Source organism: Electrophorus electricus, unplaced genomic scaffold (genome assembly GCF_041902795.1).
Source record: "Electrophorus electricus isolate QZ-2024a unplaced genomic scaffold, ASM4190279v1 Scaffold164, whole genome shotgun sequence".
NCBI lineage: Eukaryota > Metazoa > Chordata > Actinopteri > Gymnotiformes > Gymnotidae > Electrophorus > Electrophorus electricus.
Window position 1 is genome coordinate 29,297 of NW_027658445.1, and position 21,924 is coordinate 51,220.

At 40.9% G+C, this 21,924-nt stretch overlaps 1 non-coding gene across 1 annotated transcript; it reads right to left on the bottom strand.

Annotated features, from left to right (window-relative positions):
* Positions 1-390: 390 nt before the first annotated feature.
* Positions 391-464, bottom strand: trnai-aau (transfer RNA isoleucine (anticodon AAU)). The gene has a single exon. It is a non-coding gene; the product is annotated as a tRNA-Ile (tRNA).
* Positions 465-21,924: the final 21,460 nt, after the last annotated feature.

The following is a 21,924-nucleotide window of genomic DNA, read 5'->3' on the forward strand; positions in this document are numbered from 1 at the left end:
GACCTCAGTGGCAGGCATAATCATATCCCAACACATTTCAGACTAAAGGATTTGAACTCCCTGGCACTGCCAGACACCTAACTGGCTATAATTTGATGGGGAGGATGCAGGTTGTCTGCATGCCTCTGGAATTGCTTCTTTGACCTATTCACACAGCGATCGAGAGCCTTACACTAATGCCAGAGTCCCTCTGATTTCATACTTTTCTCTGCATTGTCCAAGATTTGTAAACAAGCACAAATCCATGGGCAAAGTTTTGTAATCAAGAACACACTCTCATGTACTTGGAACATGTCTTAGCAGATTGTGATTTACAAGCAATGTTATAAGCAACACAAGTTCAAACAGGTGGTTTGTTGACAAGGGGTCATTCATCAAACAAAACCCACATGGCCCATATGGGGATCGAACCCATGACCTTCGCGTTATTAGCACCACGCTCTGACCAACTGAGCTAATCGGCCTTTCTCCGTTCATTTCGCAGTTTTTGGTGCAGCACTGAAGGGAACCTTTCCATGAAATTGTAGACTTGGTGTCAACGAGATTACGGCCACTTTTTCGACCGAGCATAGGTGAAAGTTGACACTTATTGTTCCCTCTGACAAATGGTTATTCTGTAGCCAACTTTTGAATTAAACTTCAAAAGCAAATGTGGAGAAGCTTTTGTTAAAGAGCAATTCAGTGCAGTTGTACACAGTGACGAAATCATCAATTGCAAAGTCCACTGAGCTTTATTGCTGCGAGTTACATAGTGCTGTCTATTACACCATGAAATCTGCCATAACAACAAAAATGTAATGTCTGATTCTGTGAGCCAAGGAATATAAACCTTTTAGGGACATATTTAAAATATCAGATTTTCTGCCTGAGCACAGAGTAGGCATTTTTTTCTAGCTTTAACCATACGTCCTCTTTCTTTGGAAATCTGTGTCATTGCTGCATGAATAAGCAGAAAGATTTTGAGCAATTTTTTGTCTGGGTCTAAGGGGCAATTTATTCAAACCAAAAGATGCTATTTTAGCTAGTTTGTCAAATGAACATGTCAAACCTACAGAGACAATGTGTCTAGCTACAGAGCTCTGCAAGGTTTAATTCTTGGAAGTATTTGAAGCCATAGAAAGTTATTCTGTAAGCATTGCTTAACTCAATAAAAAGAGACAGTTAGAGCCAATGGCTGCCAGATCTAACATAGCTCACATTTTATAGTGTTTGCATAGCATATCAGAATCTGCAAGAACTATTCCTGTCATTTCAGGAATAAGCTTTTTTGACTTCACAGCTAGATGAAATATTTAGGGTGGATGCAGGATTTGGTATGATCTCCTAGAGAATTGCCATTCCACTGTGTCTTCAGCTTTTGTCCGATCTGCAAACAAGTCCCACTCTAGGAGAACTAGGTCAAGTGGTAGAGTGCTCTTTTAGTATGTGAGTGTTAGTGGGATTGATGCTCACATTCTCAAGTCTAGAATTTGTAGTTTTTTTTCTATGATGAAATCCTTTCTGATAGCAAATGTTTTCGGGACCTGCTAATACGCTTATGCCATGCACACATTACGTGACTTTTGAAGTTTTCAAATTGATGTATGGCTCACACTGCACAACTGTATGTCTTGGAATCTGGAAAGCTTAATTTGTGGTATCTCAGTGGCAGACATAATCAGTGATAAACCACTGATATGTCAACTGGTCTTAACACAGACAGATTTAACTTACTCTGTTGAGACTGTGTCTAACTTAAACCTTTCCTTCAAATAGAAGAGATCCTTGTTGCAGAGGTAATGTTTTTACCTTTATATGGTTTTCCCACTCATAGTCATGCAACACACAAATGCAAACCTCTCACAGACTGTCTCACACACATCCAGTTATTCATCTGAACACATGATGTTTCTGTCTCTGTACCGCTATTAGTTATGCAATGGTTCCTCAATACTAGCACTAACTGAACAGGGTTCTGTATAAATATGATCTTTATAACAGCTGCCATAACAGCAAAAATGTAATGTCTGATTCTGTGAGCCAAGGAATTATTATTGATATTGTGAATATTTAATAACCTCCAATGCCAGCAAATTAAATTTCACAATATTGTGAAAATTGTAAAGGATACTTTATTCATGTCCTCATTGCTAAAGATTGTATCGCTTTATCACAGCGATACGCTAGTTAGCTAGCTAACAGTTGAGGTCAGCGAGTGTGAAACTCGGGGCTATAAACCATTCCTTGTGGAACCATTTCATTGTTCAGCTTTCAACTTTGATCGTTTAGGTGCTGGTAGTTTGTTAGCTAGCTAACTGTTCAGCAATAGAAAACCTACTTTTGTATGATTTAGAGACCCAAATTCACAAACCTGTGGGTTTTCAAATTGATCGTTCTCTCTAAATAAGCAAAATGAGTTAAGCCATTACTACAGCTATCGGACTGTTTGAACTACAATATTCGACTGTTCATTTATTGTTAATTAGATTAAATTAACTTTCATAAACATTCTGTATTAATAGAATGTAGTTTGTAATGACTGATTAACTGTGTATATTCAACATGAAGCTATTCATATAACGTTTCAAGTTTGGTTTATTTGTAACATACATTTATTTGCCACTTTCATTTTTAGGCTGTAAAATGAAAGCTCCTTGCTCACAATCATTGCTATAGTTTGATCAAATTCAGTTATATATATAAACTCCCTATTCAATGGGAAGAAACCAGTTCATGTCATTGTGAATTGCTGGTTCTGTAATCAAAACACTGAGGTTCCATATGAGAACAGAAACTGCTGAGACTGTCCATTCTGTGTGCAGTACAATGGCTTCTAAGAGGTATTGCTGTATTTGAGACATGGTGAGGACATATTTTAGTGAAAGTCTTCCAATGATGCACCCTTACCTGAACCATTTTATGCTGTTGCTGCTGTTAAAAAATGCAGAATGGTGATTATAACGAACCGATCCTTGCACAATATATGGAGCACCTCAACCATGGGGTATCAGCTGGTGTCCCTGTGCTTGATGCATCCAAGACTCAACCAGACACTGAAGATCAAGCAGCTGGCTTCCTTCACTCCCAGAGAGGAAGTAGGTTTTCCATTTGAACTGTTGCCTTCTTAGTTAAGACGTATGCATTGTTGATTGCAGTGCCAGAGCTGTGAAACTGTGCAAGGTAATGCATGTCCAGTGCTGGACTTGGGCAAAGATTGTGAGTGGGTCTTCAAGGGCAAACAGGATCTGATGGCCCACATGTAGTTTGATATTATTCCTAAATAACTAAGTTTACATGGCTATTTGAAAGAAGCTGATCATGTAAGCAGCAAAGACAGAATATCATTCTCTGACTAAGGATTTAGTTGACTCATGTTTAACCCAACTAAACTGTGGTCCTGGCTGATTTTAGTTGGACTATTGAGCCACTGACTCATGCACAGAGTTTTCTGAGTATTTTGCAGTTTCTTACTGTACTGAGTTCTTACTGAGTATAACGTCAACTTTGATATATTTGTTTTCTTTTCACCGAACAAAGCCTTCAACTTTGACTGTGGTGACATGAAATCCAGATCTGCAGAGTGTTTTTTCAGTAACGCATCTTTTGCCTGTGCATTTTGATTGCAGTGTTAGGAGGTCATAACTGCTGATCAGAACTTTGGACAAGAGGGCTTATCCTCATGGCTCTCTGACTTTCATGTACAACAACAAACAATATTTTCTTATTTATTTTTTTCCAGTTGTAACAAACCGTTCTGCTGTTTTTTAACTTCTGTCAAATTTTTTAATGGTTGTACAGGACAATTACGATGGAAATTGAGGTGTACAAGTGCCACCTTGAACAGACCTACGAGTTGTGCGGGCCTGTCAGACAGCTAAGCAGTATGACATCCAGCACCAGAACCGACAGCTGCGGGCCCTGCTTTTCAACCACCAGCTCAGATGCAGCCAAGATGCAGACAAAGAATTCATTAAGGTGAGTAATTATTGTCAATGGTTGTCTTAGAATGGTGCTAAAGTGCTTAAGATAGTTTTTGGCGATTCTATAGCCAAGAATTCTCAAGATCACATCTAGCTGCATTCCTGTTGGGTGTGAATGACAGTTGCTCCTTCCCAGTTGATGCAAAGTGACGATAGAAAAAAAGGCGTACACGGAACTGGTAGTGAACACTGTCCTTCAAGTGCATATAAGTGCATACAGTGTTTGAGCCTGCAATCCAGTTCATTACCCTGTCCAACAGGCTCCCAGGTTCCCCTCCACATCTTCCTTGTCAGAGATAAAAATTGATATAAAAAAATGGATACTTGAATACTTTTGGTTACTTTTTTGTTCCTGGCTACCATGCTTTTTAAAGCATTGATTATTTCAAACATTGATTTATCTAAGATAAGCAAAGACCTGTTCTCTCTTGCTGCATTTTGTGGGTTTTTTTGGGTTTTTTTTGTTTTGTTTTCTTTCCAAATGAAGCTGTTGTTTTCATTTTTGGTGGGTTTCATACTATCCACACCAGCTTCCAGGTTTCTGTCCTTTTACATACCAAGCAATCAGCTTCCTTTCTCTTTGCTACAGAGCACCTCTTTTCTGTCCACACCTGCTTGGCTGGTAGCTCTCAGAAGCCTTGCCTTCCTCGCCTGTGCTTTTCTGGTTGCGGTGGCCATATGTGGGTCTGGATGTGACTCTGGAGACACATCCTCTCTCCACAACAGCCCGCACACTCTCAGCGGGGGAATCATCCCACCCAAAGAAGCCCACCAAAATGACACTGAAGCCAAAGCAAAGAGCATCACCAAAACTGCAAATGTGGAATGACCTGGTGGGTATTCTGCCAGAGAGAGGCAATAGAGAATATCAAGCTGATCTGGTAGTCTGGAAGCAACCACCAGATGGCTGTTGCTTCTGTTGCCCTTTTGACTTCCATCAACATCTACTCAGGCAGTAAAAAGAAATGGTGTACTGGGAGGTAGTAAATCTTGCTAATCAGTACTTGTTTTTGGCCTGTGAAAATACAAACAAACAATACACATATTCAAACACTTCTGAACTACAATTGCTTATCAGGATTTACACAGGCTTATGTTCTTAATAGCTCTTTGCTTACAACTTCATCAAAGCGGTTTTGTTCTACAGTATGTGCAAAGTCTACTTTCCCACACAGTTCACATGAGTCTTGATTCGTCCTGCTGGTTCTTCATGTCTGTGAATGTGAAAAATCAAACTTTTTTGCTTGGCTTCAAGCAGTGATCCTTTGATTGTATCATTCATGATTCATTTAGGATTACAACCAAGTGGTTCAATATCCAGCCAGAGGTGTACTCAAGTGAGGTAATAAAATGAAATTATTAATGTAAATAATATGATGGCAGGAATTGTAAAAGACCAAATTAGGCTTCAGAAGTAAGCAGGAAGTGAGAATGACCAAATATGGCCTCTGTGGCAAGTCCAGGATTGAGGCCAGGATACCACCTAAAGATACAATTTTAATAAAAAATGGTTTTGTAACTTGATGAAAATGTATAAATATTGAACCCACCTGAGACTGTTAGACATTCTGTGGTCAATACCTCGTCTGTATGCAACATTGAGCTCAGAATAAAGATGGCACCGGCTATTCCCTTCAATTAATTACTTTATTTTCTATTTAAAGTGTACTTGAGAAAAGGACTGGAAAGTGGGAAAAATCTAGGAACCACACAAGAATGTCTGGAGATAAAAATTCAAGGCTGCATAGCCATACCTTAATGTGAGAGATCCTCCATTTCAGAGTCTGCTGTGTGAGAGTCCTGTGCCTTTTTTCTCTAGCTTGGAATAGGACTGTTGCTTCTGCTTCTTAAGGTTTTCAATCAACAAGGACGGTGGCTCCACCTGCAATGAACCATGAGCTTGTTATATTGAACTGCACAAGACAGTAAATTAACTCTTGTATTCATTCTGTATGAAGTGCGCCTCACTTGAGATGTCAGCCAAAGTTTAGCAGTAAATATGGTTATCTGCAGTTAAGTGTGTTGCTATTGAAAGACATCTTCAGCTAAAAATAAGTCTTCCTTGACCCTAATCCACCAAGCCCAGATACAACACAGACATGCATGTGCTGTAGTTGGCTTCAAAACATTCAATGAACTTGTCAGCAACATGGTCCAGATTCCTGCAGCATGTGACATGCGTCTGCACGCATCCTGCCCCCACAGTCTCTGCCTGGCTCCCCCCACCCTCCTCCACCCCCAGTTTGCTCTCTCATCCTGCCCACCAGCAGCTAATGTCCGCCGCCGCAGCGCAGCACCTCCCACTGTATGCTGCATGCTCCTCTGTGTGCCTGTGGTAAAACCTCGCCAAGTTTAGTGTTCTAGCCACTGCACTCCCCTCCCCAACTCACACATCAATCTCAGAGGCAGATGGATTCCTGTCTCCCAGCCGCATCCCAACTTTTTGACCTGTACACATACTTGGATAAATGTTCTCTGTGAATACAAAACAGCAACATTTGTCTAGTGTACCGGAGACCTCTTGGAAGTTTTGTAGACAGATGAGGCCGGGCTGTGCTAGCTGAGAGAGACGATATTTGAGCTTGAATCCGACTAGCACATGCACAGAAGCATAGGGTATTATGAAGGCTCTGCATGATATCGTGACCCAAGGTTGAGCTTACAGTAGGTGGCCATATTGCCTCATATCAAGGGCAGTGTACGTTGGAAGACCATAGCAGAGACGTGTGACCGAACTATGTGCACGAGCGCATAACATGCCGCATTCCTTGTTTTCTCCCATTTTTGAGTGAAGCTAATTGATAGTGCCATCTGCCATCTCCTTTTAGAAAGGCAGTGCAGTGCCTTGGCTGTTGATGTGAGTTGTTTTGTCAAAGGAAAGAATTGAAAATGTGAGCGGTGATCTCCATGTAATACTTAGGCTTTAATGCCCTTTACCACTCATTCAGTGCTTGTCTGTGTTTATGTTTTCAGTGTTGCAGTGTGATTTTATTTAGGTGAAATTTGTTTTCAGTCTATCTGCAGTAGTGCACTTAAAGGGCCAGGAAGGTTAGTGGAACACATTTGCTCTGCCTCTGACCTCACAATTCCACTGTAACAACAGTGTTCAATTCCGTCATTTAAAAAAAACAAACAAACTTGTTTTGGTTTAAATTTGTTTAAAGATTTGTTTAAATTGTGTGTGCCAGTGTATCTGAGTGTGTTACAGTCTCTCTGACCCTTTACACCCATTAGTGCGTTCTTCCACTAGCTTCTCTCTCGTTCCTGCTTCAATATTCAAGGGAGGATTGAGATCCATTCAGGTAATTTTGCAGTCTTCAAAAAATGCATTGAAAGACATTCCAGTAGCTCAGTGGTGCACCTGCGCTCCACTCTGCTCCCCAGTTCGGAGGATGCCAGCACCTATGTTTAGTCTTTTATGTTTAGTCTTTTTTAGTCTGTTTCTTTTTATTTCCTTTGGACTCCAGTGCTTTTTAATAATCTGTTTTGGACATGGTATGGCTGCTCCATTACCCAGGAGCCCATACAAAGGTTCATTTCTGCCTGCATGCATAACTGCTGGAGGGAGGATTTTATGTCCAGAAAATGTTAAGATGGCAACAGCTCGGTGGGAGACAGTATGTGAGAATCACCTCTTAGGCTCATTTTACCGTTTCTCATGTAGAAGGAATTCCCTCACTATGTTCCCATTCTGAGCATCAAAGCCAACTGGGATGGGGGTTTGTCACATTCTGAATTCTAGCTCATGTCATATTTTGTCAGCATTGGCTTTGATAGACTCAGGTTATCAGTACAAATTTACATTCAAGATTAGTTGTCTTTTACATATATATCCTCTCTCCTGCAATAATGGCTAATTAGCTGCATCCATCATTGTAATTGTTTAATTTTTCATGCTAGTTCATTCACCCTTGTATTAGTGCCATGCATGTGAAACAGACTCTTGAAAGATTTTCTTTTTGTATCTTGCATGCCTAGCATAATAGGACATTCAAAATCCCTTGAAAATTTTAAACTTTTTTTTTTTATGTATATATCTCCTCAACATTCCCAGTACAACTGCTGTAGAGTCCACGACTCAACTCTTGACTAAAGTCTTCACTCCGAGCGTCTGAGCCGGCTGCTGCGGCATACGCCACGCTGCTCTGTGACCCTCACTCTCCACTCCTCTCCTCTCCCAGCTTTTCCAGATCCCTCAGATGCAGACAGCCCAGCCTGCCATTCCAAGTAACAGCGCTTCCTTTCGACCCGTGTCCAGCCAGCCCATCATGATGTTCCTGACACCCATGCCCTTCACCTCATCCCAGACCGGCCAGTACTACGTACTCCAGTACTACGTGCCTCAGGTACCCAGAGCAGAGAAAAGCGCCTGTGCAAATATGTACACAGTGTAGCAAATGGGTTGAAAATCTGTCTATAAACAGGTTGGCCAGCAATAAATAAACTGCTCCTAAAATGTGTAGATAAAAATATGTTTTATCTTGGAAGCAGAAATGAGAAGTTCTAGTTTAGTTTTTTTTCAGTGTAAAAACTAAATGTTTTTGTATTTTTTGTTTGTTTACTGCTTCGAATATCTCTTTTAGGAGTGTCCTATATGAATGGCCATGTCTGGTGCTAGGCCCTTTACTTCTGCTGTTCTGTTTCATTCTCAGTATCACCACAGTGGCCTTCCCTACGTGGGACATCCCCAGCAGTACTCCGTCCAGCCCACAGGACCCAGTACATTCTACCCTGGGCTCTTTCCTGCAGACTGCCCACTAGCATATGGTGAGTTTGGACTTCCCTTTCTCTACCCCCACCTGGGAAACCCACACGCGTGCTCTCACCGATAAAGAGACCTTTCTTCTGGGTATTCCCGCTGGCTGAAACTGGTTTTTCTTTTGCTCTCTAACTGAAACCAGTGCTTTTTTTTGGTCACCACTAGTGGCAGGGCCTTCATACTATCCTGGTCAGACCATATACACCAAATCTCCATCTATAATAGTGCATACAGCTCAGCAGCCTCCACCCACTAAGAGGGTAAAGAAAACAGTGAGTATTCCCCATGCCTCAGAGGTGAAATTAATTTAATTGTAGATTGACTTAATAGATGCAATAACTTGCTGTTCGCTAAGATCCGTATCCGAGACCCTAACCAGGATGGCAAGGATATCACAGAGGAGATCATGTCAGGAGTAGGCATTAGCCAGAGCACAAGCCCACCAGTGGGACGTCCCTGCACTACCCCTACTGCTCCACAGGTAAGCCATTCAGTCCCGCAGCCCGAGCCCCTGATCGGCTGCAGGCCGCTGCTTCGCGTGATCCACTCCACAGGTCAAAGTACTCTCTCATCTAGTCCTCCCTCATAATGAGCTCTGAGTTGATTGTTTGGTTGTTTGGCTGGCTTTCATTGTCTTGTCCTATTAAAAGCATCATACAATCAGCAACAAAATCTGATGGTGTAGTTTGATTTCCGGCCATTCTCTCTTCCTTCTTCAGTGATTCGGTCACACCGTTGACCCTCCTCCGTCATATTTGACTGGTTCCAGTAGCTTGTGTGATTGTGGCTGTTCTGATTTAAGAAGGCTTCTCAGATGTGTTTTGATGTTCCGACTTGCCGTGCCTATTCTTTCGTCTGCCTCCATCTTAGTTCTCCCTCACAGCCACTCGAATCCTCCTGATCTTCCCTCGTGTTCCCTCTACACAGACAGCCCACGTAAAGGCCCTGTAAGAAGGATTCAGCCAAACCCTGAGCACCTCAGCTCCTCTGAGGAAAGGCCTCTCTGTAAAGGGAACACTCACTACTGCGATGTTGCACTTACTTTGTGTCCTCTTTCCCTAAATGTTAACAGTGTTCCTCTTTCCTCTCTTTCTCTATTTCTCCTGCCCATTTATTTAAGCACCCCATGCTTGTCTGCTATCTCTTGCTGTCTTTGTGTCTTCACCCCCCCCCCCCCCTCCTCCACACACACACACATTTTGTGCCTTTGCGGCTGGATCTTTTGCCCTCTTGTGCTTTCTCATTTCATCTCTCTCTCTCTTTGTCTCTTTCTCTACTCACTTCTCTAATTATGCTGTGCTGTGCTGTGCTGTGCTGTGCTGTGCTGTGCTCACCCCCCCACCCTCATTGCCATTCCCCTTCTTCTGCATGTGTGTGCAGTATCTCTCTCTCTCTCTCTCTCTTTCTTTCTCTCTCTCTCTCTATCTCTCTCTCTCCATCTTTTCTGTCTTTTGCTAGTTTTTATGTCCACACCCTCATTATCCTCGCATTTTCTACCTCAAATCCCAGCAGCTGAACAGCCAGGTAGCAGAGCAGGGGAATGTCAGTGTCAGCCTGGCCCTGGAGGCCCACTGTCCGGCGAAGGCTGCAAGTCCAGCAGCCGGAGAGGCGGTTGCCTCAGGCACGCTGACGCCCTCATTGCCTTCCAGCACTGCTGCTCCTTCAGGCCTCACTCTCCCAGGCCAGGCTGTTATAGAGGCAGTCCAGGCCTGTGGAGCCTCCACTGGGGCAGAGCTGAAAGAGACTGGGAAGGAGCCAGAGGTCTTGCTGGAGGATAAAGTGGAGTCCATCTTACAGTCCAAGCTTAGGCAAAGCTTGAGTCAAGGTAAATAACCACATGCATGACATGCTATGTTAGGACACTAAAAAGACACCAGACCGATTTGTTATGTTTTACAGCTATTAGTTTATCCAACACCTGGAAGAAGCCAAAAGAGGACACTCCTGTGGGGCAGGCCCAGTGTCCTGACAGAGAGGTGATTCCTCTCTCCAGGTGCTCACTGTACCCCTCTCTGCATGCAGAGCCAGAGCTGAAGGATGGGAAGAGGCAGTATGATAGAGACTTCCTGTTGGCCTTCCAGTTCATGCCTGCCTGCATGCAGAAGCCAGAGGGGCTTCCTCCCATCTCTGATGTGGTACTGGACAAGGTAAGCCTGCTAAAACATTGGCCTTAGGGGAGCTTTAAAACCATTCCATGGAGAGGGGCTGATGGACTTCGACTTGACTCTGTTCTTTTCTAGATCAAACAAAACAAGCTGCCCCTGCAGCAGGTGGGCCCTCGCCTTATCGCCAGAGACCCAGGCTTCAACCCAGCCTCTGCAGACTTCAGCAGGGCAATTCCTGGAGGCAGGGGTGCACCGGTGGGTCTCTCCGCTCATCCCTTCTCTTCTGTCACAAATAAATGAGCGCCTGGTCATCTTTTGTGACCGAGGTCTTTGTGACAATGTTACCGCCCATAATAAAGAGCACCCATTTGTTGCTTCAGCTGCTCAGTGTAGGCCCGAGACGGCTGCCTCCCCGCAAGATCATCACCAACGTGTCCATGAACGACGAGGTGCAGCTGAAGAAGGCCGAGAATGCCTGGAAGCCTGGCATGAAAAGGGAGAACACCCAGAACCCCGAGACCCAGAAAACTCAGGTCAGCACCTCACTCCGCCATGCCCTGTTTTCAGATTTCAGAGTCACAGCCTGTTATGGTTGGCTTGAAAGCTACTTAATTTTATTTGCGATATGCTCTTCAAGAATTGGATATTTAAATTATAGAGTCGTTGTTTAATTGGGTGGGTGTGCGGGGAGTGTGCAGGAATGTAGCTATGCAGGGGGACATTGGTTTCTAGTGTAAACAGGGGGTGTGATGATACTGAGGACCAGATCTTGTGTGCTTGTTGTTCCTTGTGTTGATTGTGGTGTTGATTTTGGTGAGAGAGTATTGTAGATATTGTAGTGTATTCTGTGGATGATCTTGTATATATTATAGGTTAACACCCAATGGTTGTGTTAAAAATATTCTTGCAAATTTGTGTGCAATTCAGCATTTGGAGAGATTGACAGATCTTCATTGCATTGTCTGGTCGGTAGGGTTATTATTGGATCAGATTTGGTTATTATGTATATATATATATTTTTTTTTTGTAGGAGTTATATGTTGATTAAATCTTAAATTCTTGTAGCTGGTTCTAATGGGTTTTCTTTTAATTTGAATTTGGAGCACATGAGGGGTTTTAGTTGATAAGATTTGATAAACTGTTTGCTGCCAGTGCTACACTTCTCGGAAAGTGTGATTGATGTATGATGCCTTTATCGGTCTATATAGCAAAGTTGAGTGATTTTTGTTCATGACGAAGTTCCAAATGGCAGAGTAAATATTTGGTGAAAGTGAGGAGTTAGTCATTATGTGGAAGAACTGCTGAATTTAACAAAAGATTGGGATCTTTGTAATGGAAAGCTTAGTCGGTAGTCTGTTTTCCTCTCCAGGAGCTTTTCCAGAAGGTGCGCAGTATCCTGAACAAACTGACACCGCAGATGTTTAACCAGCTGATGAAGCAGGTGATGGACCTCACCATCGACACAGAGGAGCGCCTCAAAGGCGTGGTTGATCTGGTTTTTGAAAAAGCCATCGATGAGCCCAGCTTCTCTATGGTCTATGGCAATATGTGCAGCTGCCTGGCTATGGTGAGTAACATGTTCCCATACATTGCTGCTGAAGTTCCATACAAAGGCAAATGCCACACAGAAGTGAACTCTGTTTGAACCACTCTAAACTGACATGGAGCTTTAATCAGCTTCTATTTAGTAACAGAACTCTCAACACTGTCTTATACCCAAGTGTTTCTCCTACATGTCTTTCCTGTGTAGTTAAAAGTGCCCATGGCAGACAAGCCCACCAGCACTGTGGGTTTCCAAAAGCTGCTGCTGAACCGCTGTCAGAAGGAGTTTGAGAAGGACAAGGTCAACGATGATGTTTTGGAGAAGCTGCGGCACCAGCTGGAAGCGGCCACTTCAGTAAGCAGCACTCCTGTCTAGTTTACCCGACTCACCAACCCACAGATCAGGAGAAAGGGGACTGAAATCGGCAGCAGTGCTGGGAGGCGGCCTGGTCGTTATCGGGTCCAAACGCGCTGTTTCTTGCTTTTGTCTTTGTTCTGGTTACTCCTCGCAAGGCCAGCGAGCGGGAGAGGCTGGAGGAGGATCTGGAGGAGGCGAAGGACAAGGCCCACAGGAGGTCCATCGGTAACATCAAGTTCATCGGGGAGCTGTTCAAGCTGCACATGCTGTCGGAGGCCATCATGCATGACTGTGTGGTCAAGCTGTTCATGACCCACAGCGAGGAGAGCCTGGAGCGTCTGTGCCACCTCCTCACAGCCATCGGCAAAGACCTGGACTTGGAGAAGGCCAGGGTAAGCAGGCCGCGGGCCTGGTCTGGGTTGATTTAATATTCTCAGCAGATGCTCAGCACTTGCATCGGTTTATCTTTAATATGTCATGTAAAGGTTTACGGCGCATGTGTAGATGAGTGCTAGTGTGCAGTGCAGCGACTGTGCGGATTTTGTCCAGATTTGGTCTGTGTTGCGTTTTTCACAACAAGTACTTTACACATCGAAACTGGATGAAGAAGTTTTGGATATTGTATATTGACTGTCAATTTTGTCTCTAGTAGGAATGGCAGTTGTGATGTTGACAGTTCAGTCACCAACTAGTGTGACAGTTATTTGTGTTCAAGTTTCCTGGTCTTTTTTATTGTGTTTTTTTTTTTCCATGCACGCTTTTAACCAAAAAACAAGCATGTTGAAATGTTGTTTATAAAAGTTTTGCCGTCAGTGTTTTCTGTTGCTTGCCTGTTGCCTGCACTCTGACTACAGGGTAGCCAACTAATTAGGATCATCATCTATAGTGCGACTAGCATGCTGTGCTGATATCAGTGTATTATTAGGCCTTGGCAATGATTTTGAAAGTGTCCAAGTTCATGTTGTTAGTGAAGTTGTTAGTGTGGTTGTTAGCTCTGCTCCTACTGCAGCTGACAAAATGAAAGGCTTTTATTCAGGACTGGTCAGCTGTTAGAAGGTTTTGCTCTCACAGCCTCCTCCACGTTTGCCGCCTCCTGCTGCTGCACCCTGGATTCCCCAAAGCCAAGTGCAGCTGATGACAGCACAGCTACACCCACAGTGGCAGTGAACTGCTTTACAGCACTGACCAACGTGCAAGGCAGCAGGGTTTACATAAGAGTCATAAACATCTTGTGACATGAGTTCAGCTGAGAGCACACCTGATCGAATCGAAAGGTGAAGAATATCTGAAATTTGTCGACGTTTCTCTTACACTCTCTCTCTCTCTCTCTCTCTCTCTCTCTCAGCCAAAAATGGATCATTACTTTAAATATATAAAAAAGACAGTGAAGGAGAGGAGGGGTTCCTCACGCATTCGGTTCCTGCTCCAGGACGTCATCGACCTGCGACTGGTTAGAGACTCTGCCTGTGTTTGTGTGTTTGTGTTTGCCATTCCAGCGCATGGTGATGCAAAAGTATGCATCTGCTGATTTTGCTTTTCTAGAATAACTGGGTGTCGCGGCGAGCTGACCACGGGCCCAAGACCATTGAGCAGATTCATAAGGAGGCCAAACTTGAGGAGCAGGAGGAGCAGAGGAAGGTGCACCAGCAGCTGCTGTCCAAGCACAACAAGAGGCAAAGGTGTGGCCCTCAATTCCGTGACAGCCTTTTTCACCTGGCTGTGTGAGGCCGAGGACAAGTCCAAGGACAATCGACAGGAGGATGGACACATTTGCCAATGTGTGCTAAAAGACAATACAAGAATTCAAAAAAATAATAAAACTGTGTGACAAAGAAACAAAAGTTCTGACTCTAATGTATTTTTGCTTTTTCCTTTATGAACTGCAGACAAAACTATATTTAACATTTGCAGATGTTCAAAAGAAAAGACGGAGGTGAATATAGAAATAATATTATTTATTTTTTATTTAATTCTTCCTTGGCTTCTCCTGAATTCAGATAGGCTCTGCCCATTAGATTTCACTTTTTTGTTTGTTTGTTTTTTTATTTTTTTGCTAATTTCAAACCAGTCCTAGGATTTTCACACAATCTGAATGAAATTGGTGTCAAAATATTTGCAAGAGTCTGAATCTCAATAATTATTTAAACAAAAAACCTGACATAAAAAATACAGCTGTCCTATTCCAGTCTAATATTAGTAGTACAAATTAGTAGTACAAAGGTCAGGCTTTAACTTTAACTTTAACTAGCTGTCACTCCTGAACGACATGTTCAGATTTCATGAAATTTAAAAGACTTATACCAGTATTGACTTTGAGGTAGCTTACCAAATGTAGCAGTTTTGTCAATATGGGGCATTATAATATGCAAATAACTGTTTCTCAATGACTGCTCTTGTGATCAAGATGAAATTTTGCATACTGCTTCTGTAAGCAAGCTGAAGGATTCCTAAGGATGACTCAAACATTGGCTAATGTTTTTCAGGTAATGGGCTAATCATAGAACTGGCTTCAGTGGACTTCTATAACGTTGATTCTTGTAGAAATTACTTTAAATTTAAATATCCTACTACTTTTTATGTTGCTGATGAACTGTAGCACACTAGTCGTAGGACCTTTCTCCAATCTTCCCAAATTTGGTATCAAAATGTTGATGAGACTGAAACATGTTGATATTTGTATGGTATATGGCACTTACATACCTATCAATCCTTCCAAGGTGTACTGATTCATTCAAAACAGCTGAAAAAAAATTAAGACTTCTTTGAGTAATTCTTATGAAACTTGACATGAGTATTGATTTATGGACTTTGAGCTAGCATGGGAATTATAGGACATTTTTGCCAACAGAGCCCCTCTGACATATGAAAAGGTATTTAAAAAAAGAAAAATGAGTCAATCCCATTGTGTACCAATTGTGCATGAGAAATGCAGTTTATACAGTGCAATACTTTGTGACTATTTCATAAAAAAAGTTCAATACGTTTCGTAAACCTTTTTTTTGCCTGATTTTTGATACCTAAATTAGTTGGGCAAATGCACCTTTCAAACAAGTCAGTGACCTTTTGATCTAGAGATACCTTTTAAATGTAAAAAATGCAGATCTTCTTGTAAATAATGATCAAAAATATGTGTATTTAACTATCAATCCCCAAGAGCAGGATTTTTATTAATAGGCTAAAACTTAGCCATAGAGTGTTAGATTATCACCAAACTTCAATGGTGTATATGAACATACTGTGAATGCAAGTACATTTGGGGTGAACTGACCTTCTGGGGGAACTATATTTCTTAGTCATGTCGAATCAGAAAAATAATATTTATATAAAGCAATTCAGCAGAGAAAATTGAGAGATTGGTTTCAAAATACAACATTCCTGGAAACAAAACCTCAAAACCAACCACAAAGGCTGGTGAACTTTATATGGGATGTCATCAGCAACCAAGTTGTGCAGATGTGATAAAATGATTGGACCCTTTACTTGCCACCTGCAGCTATAATAAATGTAATTCTAATGTATGTCATGAATTCCCTAGATGAAGGAAGTTAGACATTTCAATAGCAACACACCTCCCTTGATGGAATGACTGGGTACAGAAATTAGTTGACCAGAAAGGCCAGAAAAATAGCACAACCACAGCCTTCAAACCTGACAACAAACCTGCTTAATGCTGACAGTTTTATTTTTTTTCAAATACAAAATACAGACTCACTCTCAATAAATAACCATTTGATGAACTAATGCAGAATATAAATTAAGACACTGACACAAGCTTTACTTTAGTTACTAAGCATTTAGGTTTGGGTGTTTTTCGTACTTGGTGGGATGGTTACGAGAAAATATTGGCATATTAGATAAGCAGAAAAATACTATGGATGGGTTCAACACATGATGTGCGTACTCGTTTGACTTTGGATCTATTGGATCACGCCAATAACTGTTGAAAAGAAAAATGACCACCTGAATGCTAAAACATATAATGGAAATAAATGTCTTATGCAATACGAGAATTATGAAAATTTAGAGCACGCAAATCCTTCACTTCTGAAACAGCAGAAATTATGTAATTTTACACAGATTAAAAAAACCCTCAACGCTAAAGACTGCTGTTGACGGAGTTTTAATGTAAATATAGTAGGTTGGGGAAGTGTAACGATGAGCAGTGTGTGGAAAAGAGTGAGATTTATTAGGGGCAAATCCAAAGTCCAGGGTCAAATTATTAACATGGAGAGTCCGAGAATTCATGATAAACTAAAGTAAAGAAAAGTGCACGAAGACAAACCAGGGATGCAGGCTATAACATTGGGGCGAGGATAAACATTCAGGCTTATATTCACATGCACGGAAGCCTCGATTAACAAACAGCAGCTGGACTTACAATAAATAGCAACAAGACTAAACTAAAACCGGGCTTAAAAACATGGTCAAATGAGCATTAAACCAGACACAAGTGCAAATTATGAGGGGTGCAGAAAACGAAACGAAGGAATGGAACCACAACAAGGGAGTAAATCAAAATAAAGACACTAGACAGGGAAACCGTGGAGACATGAACGCTAGGAGGGTGGTCAGTGGTGACAGGAAGCTTGTTTCAGTCATGGATGTCTTTGGCTAAATGAATGCAACTGAAATTCTTTCCTCATGTGTCCTAATAACCAAATAATAACCAAGTTCTTCTTTATTTCTAAATAATATGCCTAAATATTATTCTAAATAATATCCTAAAACTTGTCTCACCTAATCGTAGTCATCAGTTTATTAGATAAATGCATACCTATTTTTCTGTTTGTGTTTCACATGTTCCATTCCTTTTCTTTTCTTTGAAAGAAAAATGCCTTAACTTAATCAAAGACTAGGATTAAAAAAAAAATAATAATAAAATCATAGACAGGTCAGCTGAGCCCACTCCCTTGTCGTAATGTCCCCATATTGACAGTTAAATACCACATATTAAATACAATAGAGACTGGAGTGTCTTGTTTTTCTCTGAACATTCCACAGTGCATCTAGAATTTTAATAGTTGTTTATTTCTGCTCAGTTTTTCTGCTCTTATTTTAATTTGTTTTTGTCTTAAGGAGTAAAAAAAGGGCGACAAACGAGACCTGTGACCCCAGGGGGAAATCATGGATCAGATGCCTCACACCAAGTCACTGTGTAAACAACACCAGGTTCATGTTTTAGTGTGAGGAATGAGTGCAGGAGTGTTTTGAAAGAGCAAATACAAACACTAACAAGAAGAGAACAAAGAAAACAGGAAGGAGAAGCTCCTTTCCTTTCTGAGTTACTTACTGAGATCATTCTCATAGCAAGTTCATTACACCTTGTGTACTTGTTGTAGTGCAGTTTGCTGTTTCTATATTGGCTGAGAGAAGGAGCAGACCTGTTCAAGTCACAGAACCATTTACATTTAAACAACAGAATCTGGTCAGTGGAGGATGTACTTTCTCAAACCTTTTTAACTGGTATCTCACCTCTGTGTCTCTCTGTGTTCGCAGGACAGGGACCACTGCACACCTCGCACCAGGACACCTTTCCAGTGATGACTCCCCTCGTGTGGAATTAGTTCACAGCTGTTTAGTCTTATACTTATCCACAACTAGGATTAGTCCATTTACTATTTCTTAGAAGTGGGGATCAAGAACATTGGAAGACGTGAGTAGTTTTTTGGAGCAATAAAGATCAATACATAAAAACAGGCAAATGACCTGGTTATACCCAAATACATCAATAAACACATCAAACAAGGTAATGCTTAGGTATGAATTGTCTTGACTTCGTGACTTATTATGAAGCTTAACTTGTTATGAAGTGACACATGTGATAATGTTCACACATTTAGCTGCAATTCTTTGTTTAACTTCAGAGGGTTAAATGGAGCTCACTCAGATGATGGTGTTGACTGCTTCAAGGATTTTCACTAGAAGTTATATAACTGCAAGTTATATTACCGATGTCTAAGTGTATGCAGCGCAGAATTCTTTATTCGTAATGTAATACATGTCCTATTTAATTCTACAAGATAAACAGGTTGGAAAATATTTGTGTAAAATAGATTATGATTATTTTTGGAACATAAAGCCATGCAAACATTGTAAGTGGACATCAAGGAAAAATATAAAATAAAAGAATAGTATAGCATACAGTTACAGGGTATTCCTGTTTTCATTGATTACTAGGGAAGCTCTTTGTCTCCCTCTTGTGGCCATTGTTGTCTGAGCCAACAACCATATCAACATAAGTGAAGTTATAGAAATTAATTAAAACTAAAACGTATTTTTATAAACACGATTTGACAGTGTGTTTTACATATTCTGGTTGAATATGACATTTATGTGTACAAGATTATAAAAAACACAATCATACATTTACCTGATACTTATATCCAAAGTGACTTACGAGTGAGTATATCTTGAGCAATTGAGGGTTAAGGGCCTTGCTCAGCAAACCAACAGTGGCAACTTGACAGCAGTAGGGCTGGAACCAGTAAGCTTCTGACTACATGTCAAGTATCTTAACCACTGAGCTACCACTGATCACTGCTGGGGGTAACCATAAATGTTAGAATTTAAAATGTTGGATACTAAACTATTTAAAAAAACATTTTGGAACATTTATTTATTTCATTTCCCCTAACCTTTGACAGCACGGCTAGTCCAGACCTCTGTATATGCATCTTCTTACCCCTTCTCTCTGCACACAAAAAATAAAACGCATTGAGAAGAGACTAATTGCCCAAAGGATAAAAAATAAAATGACATATATAATGATAAAAGGAAAAGGTAAATAGATAACAGTAGATGTGTTAATATAAAATCAAAAGTCATCTAAACAGAACTCAATGCAATAAGTGTGTTTTGAGATGTTTTTGTTTTGCTGTTGGTTTTTTTTTTTTTCTGTTTTTTTGCTTTCAAGTGCTAATGCCATTATGAGTTGCTAGACCATGAAGACATTTAAAGAATAATAAAATTATCTGATTTTGCTGTAAAAGACAGATGTCATGTTCACACTGCACAACTTCACTGCTTAATGTGATCTCCTGTTTACATCTGGCAGACACGCTTATCTATAGCAACTTACAGTTTCAACTATATTACAGAGCTAGGTCCATATAGCGGTAGGAGTTTGACTCAGTTCAGTTCAGCTCACTCAGGCTTTCATTTCTGTTTTCTTGTCTTCAGGTTTTGTTTCATTGTCCCTAATAGGTCCAACTTGTGCTTGTCTACTCATGTCTCACTGTCCTCCTTTGCTTGATGTCACAACTTCATTGATACCTAAAGTGAATGTTGGAAATATCACATGTTCTTTGAGTAGGAATCAAACATCATTGCTCTAATACACTGGACTGATAGTGGACTCTGCCGAGGTACACCTACCCCTGATGTTGTGATGTTACTGAGCCTCATCCTGTCTCAGATGCCTTGGCTACTCCCATCATCCCCTGATGTCCCCTGTTGTAGCCCACACCACCTCCTCCCCAACCAGCTACTCTCTTTTGCCCTTAATGGACGTTCTTTTGCGACTTGGGTCTCGGACACATGCACACAAGTCTAGAACCTCCAGAAAGTTGGACTAAACATTAAATGCTTATTTCATTTTTTAATTTATGTCTCTCTTTAAACAGCCAGAGGAGGATGGGACCCCCTTTGAGTCTTGGTTCCTCTCGACGTTTCTTCTTCATGCTCTAGGGAGCTTTTCCTTGCCACTGTCACCCTTGGCTTGCTTACTGGGGGCTTGGACTTGGACATTTGAAAAGCTGCTTTGTAATAGCACCTGTTGTAAATAAAATAAAATAAAATACAATTTTAAAAAGTACTTTATAAATACATTTTGAGTATTTGATTTTTATATGTAATCTTAAAATGTATAAGATAACTAAAATTTGTTTTTTAATCATTAAATTTTTTCACTTAAAACAAAAATATAATTTGGATAGTCCCAATAATCTAGAAAAATCAAATCTCATCATTACAGTGCCAACAACACATCAACATCACCAGACTTCAAAGCACTTGTCTGAGAGGAAGATTTGTATGCCTGTAATTCTGTTGTTGAAGAGCCTATAAAATCAAAATAGGCTTTTAAATTTGAAATTTTAAACTCAAATAAATACAGCCTTATTTTAAATGCCTAAACACACACACACACACACACACACACACACACACACACACACACACACACACACAGTTACCTCACAGTGTGAATATTGTTGTTGGTGGAGAAAGTATCATAGATCCTCCTTGCTGACACATCAGTGATGTCATTGTGACTGAGGTTGAAATTAGATGGATTATAATTACCACATTGTTCAGGATTCCCAAACACACCTCCCTCTACTAAATCACCGTGTAGTAGTACAAACACCTGTAGATTTATATATCAATGAATTAAATGAATAAACGAATGACTGAATTAGCAAATGAATGAATAAGCAAAGAAATAAATAGTATATTTGTGTCAGTGGACCTGAGTCATTAATGGCCAGATAATTATGCATTTTGACATTTTAAACAAAATATCATTTATTTCAGTTCTTGTACACATGACTTGTTATCTATCAGGCATGAAACTGTAAATGATAGAGTCTGTTATGTCATATTTCTCTTTTTAATGAGAACATGTGTTTCAACAAGCAGTCTGGATATTTTGTAGACCACAGAGGTCCATGTTGCCAAGTACAGGCAGTGATCAGTGATCCAGGCAGCCAGTGAGAGAGGTCGTCATTTCCAAATAAAATCACCAAGAAAATCAAGCTTTTTGCTGTTTGCTTTTGAGAAAAATAAGTCCTTGAAGGAACAAAGGATATGACTGAATGAGCAAAGTTACATTTATATAGAGCCTTTCAAGGAACATACAATGCTTTACAATGAACACACACAGCTTCTATGTTCAGTCACCCTTCCAAATTTTATGCTAAATTGTGAGAAAAAGAGTAAAATGTGTTATATCTATGTTAGTGTTCACTGTGCACTCAACAATCAAGACTCTCTACACATTCCTCCTCCCGCTTGTCCACTCACTCCAGGATGTGGGCTTTGTGCTGGTGTGGGAACAGCAGCTGCAGGCAGTAGTCAGTGAGCTGACAGTGGTTAAGGTCCAGTTCTGACAGCCCTTCAGAATGTTCCAGAAACAGCGCCAGTGACCAACAGGCCATATCAGTCCCCACACAGAGAAGAGACAGGAACTGGAGCAGCATGGCT